General features: G+C 49.6%; 1 long non-coding RNA gene across 4 annotated transcripts in view; it reads right to left on the bottom strand.

Moving 5' to 3' along the window:
• Positions 1–2,720, bottom strand: part of LOC118240711 — a 58,620-nt gene extending 55,900 nt beyond the window's left edge. For 3 of the 4 annotated variants that reach the window (XR_004775586.1, XR_004775584.1, XR_004775585.1), the window contains exon 1: positions 2,663–2,720. This is a non-coding gene — a long non-coding RNA (uncharacterized LOC118240711). Of the gene's footprint in view, positions 1–988; positions 1,058–2,662 lie in introns of those variants that run through there. The other variant, XR_004775587.1, reaches the window with a different exon arrangement.
• Between the last annotated feature and the right edge of the window lie 519 nt (positions 2,721–3,239).

Raw genomic sequence — 3,239 nt, 5'->3', positions numbered from 1 at the left:
TATGCAGTACCTTAGGTATTGTTGAAGATTGTTAAAAATCTCTCTCTCTCTCTCTCTCTCTCTCTCTCTCTCACACTCTCTCTCTCTCTTTTTTGCATAGCCCGATTACATTACTGATGTCCTGTATGTCCTGTATAAATAACTCTCACTATTTGTTGCACAGGATGTTGTTATGTAGTAGCCAGGTGTGAGGGAGTGAGTTACTACTGATATCCTTGTAACACATTCTCTCACTCCCTTTTCCTGTCACTCTCTCTCTCTCTCTCTCACACACACACACACACACACACACACACACACACACACACACAGCACACACACACACATACACACACACACACACACACACATACAGCACCAGTCACAGCCTTTTTTTTTCCCTGAGAGCACTTGAGCTGCGGAGATTGCCTTTTTAAGGTGGAAATCAATATCTTTTCTTTTCACATCTTCCCTTTCTCTGCTGTCCTCTCAATTCTGATCCTGGCCCCTTCTTCTCCTCTTCCCACCCCACATCCCACCCCAAAGAGGGACTGCGCTAGTCTGACCACAACAAAGGAAAATACTATTCATCATGATATCATCATTTCTGCTTAGAAAATGTATAATGTGCAAAAGACTGCAATATCTCCTTGGTTGGTTACCCAACTGAAGTCACAAAAATCCTTAAATGGGCAAAAGTGAAGTGTTCGAGAACCACCGTGTAAAGCGAGGAAACTAGAATTGCATGCAGAATTGTGCGCTTTTCAGCCACTATGAACAGGTGCCACGTGGGTTACAGTACGGTGAATCGTATAGCGACTACTGTGTATGGTCACCTGGTCACAACTGTGCACAACAGCTATAAACTGCAGAAACCTCCAGCTGATCGGTCCACATGAAGAAACAGCATGCCTTATAGATTTACTGTGGCACCGACATTGGTGAAGAACACACTCACGCATGGGCCCATTGCCGTAGGACAGACGGCCCTACAAAACTACAAACTCACAAAGACTCCCCTGTGAAGGCGGTTTACTGTCCCGAACTCTCTTCGGCATGTATACATGTGGAGGAATTTACCCTGCGTTCATCTAAATCTGTTGTGTGTTGGCTGATTAAACGTAGCAGATTGTGCGGAGTAGGCTAGTAGAATACAGGTCTACTAGCCAGCCGGGTGTGGGGCTGAGCTGAGCTGGGCTGGGCTGGGCTGGGCTGGGCTGGTCTGGGCTGGGGGGTCCACACCTCTTTATATGGCCAACCTAAAAATACCTCCATGCATAGGGCAGAGAGAGTGGACATGCAGCCAGTGGGGGGGGGGGGGGGGGGCTTGGATATGTCTGTGTGTGTGTGTGTGTCTGTGTGTGTTAGTGGGGGGTTACACCAAATTAGACCACAAAATAAGTGAGTGCTCTAAGAGAAGAGATATATAAACAACAACAACAAAAGCAACCATGGTTAAAATTAAGGGGCAGACATGGGGAAGAGCCATTAGTCCGTAGTGACCGACGAGGACTCTCCCATTTGCCGTCTGCCCATTACTGCTTAGATCCTCCCTTTGGATGCAAGCTCCTCCCACCTGGAGTCCAACCCCCCTGCAAGTCAGAGTAAGCCAGCAGTACTTGAGGGGCTATTTTTTACCCTGCCTCACTAAATAAGGCCAGAGAGTGAGGGGACTGGGTGAAGGGCCAGAGGGAGCTCGCTCTGCCTCTACCTTGGGGGTATAAAAGCATCGGGGCAGTAGGAGGCTCCGCCGATCTCTGCCAACCCCCAGCAACAGCCACGTGTGTACGACTAACATGTTGCCCTCGAGTCTTCTAGACCGCGGAGACTAACGTGAGCCGAGTTTTTGATTTGACCTTTATTTCCCTTCCTGAGGTCAGGCCAGGGCTGAGCTGATGACATCACATCTCTGCTTAGCTTTCGTCGACTTCATCACCGTTTACCACTTCGAATTACTTTGGGGGTTTTTTTTATAACTGTTATTTGACTTTTCGGACAGTGGACCGACAGGAGTGTGTGACAGTATGGAATATACCATAGTGACAGATTTGACAAGAACGTGGGACCGAGAGAGAGAGAGAGAGAGAGAGAGAGAGAGAGAGAGAGAGAGAGAGAGAGAGAGAGAGAGAGAGACTGTGTGAGAGAAAGAGAAACAAGCTCCAGAGTTTCAACGTTATGGTATTGTCTGCCTGTTTCATTCACCTTCAGGCCTTTCTCTAAACGCTGCTGCTCTGCTAACACTTAACCTTTGATCAGATCCATCTTTTACACCACACTTTTATGTCTTTCTATCTTGCACATCGTCTTTATCTTGTGTGTGGCTTTGATATCTTCATTCTCTCTGTAAATTCTTTCACAAATCTCTCTCACAACTGTCTCTCACTGTTCTCTGTCTGTCTGTCTCTCTCTCTCTCTCTCTCTCTCTCTCTCTCTCTCTCTCTCTTTCTCCCTCCCTCCCTCTCCCTCTCTCACCTCTAGTGTCAGCATACCGTCCATACTGTCTCATACTCCTGTTTCAGGTCCCACTGGATGTAGCTGAGAGACTCGTTCTCTCTCTGGACAGGTGGGGAGGGGGGGTGTTCTGGTCGCACGGCACTGTGACGCGTTCGCATTCAGACATGCTTCTACCGCTGTGTGATGGGCTGCAGGCCCAGGACCGGCGCGGTTATTTTCACCCACCTACCTCAGTCTGGTTCTTCTGCCCTCCTCCGTATTTTCAACTTTTTTTTCTTCTTCTCAACCGCGCCGTACGAAGAGGTGAGACAACTCCAACGTGCGCGTCGCCTTTTACTCTCCCGGCTCTCTCCTTCGCTTTTCTCTGCTTTTCTCTCTCTCTCTCTCTCTCTCTCTCTCTCTCTCTCTCTCTCTCTCTCTCTCTCTCTCTCTCTCTCACGCTCCCTCCCTCCCTCCCTCCGCTCACATCCTTAAACTCTCAAGCGCTGATTCAGCTGCTACTATACGGACGCTCCTCCTGCTATTACGATCTGCGCCGGCCATCTCTCGGTAAGTGCGCCCGTGTACGTGTGTGTGTGTGTGTGTGTGTGTGTGTGTGTGTGTGTGTGTGTGTGCGCGCGTGCATGAGCGTGTGAGTGCATGCCCGTGCGGTGCGTGCGTGAAGATGAGAGCTCTCCTCATTTCGACTGCGCTCCTGTACTGCGCCTCGCTGTTTATGCACGTCTGCATAAGACATGAAACAGGCAGCCTCAGGCGTTCCGCTCTGCCGGCCCGCTCCCATCAAAGTTCTACGAGCGCTAGCGTCC

Source organism: Electrophorus electricus, chromosome 24 (assembly GCF_013358815.1).
Source record: "Electrophorus electricus isolate fEleEle1 chromosome 24, fEleEle1.pri, whole genome shotgun sequence".
NCBI classification, from domain to species: Eukaryota; Metazoa; Chordata; class Actinopteri; order Gymnotiformes; family Gymnotidae; genus Electrophorus; species Electrophorus electricus.
Note: the sequence above shows the minus strand (reverse complement) of the source record. Positions and strands in the feature narration are given on the sequence as shown.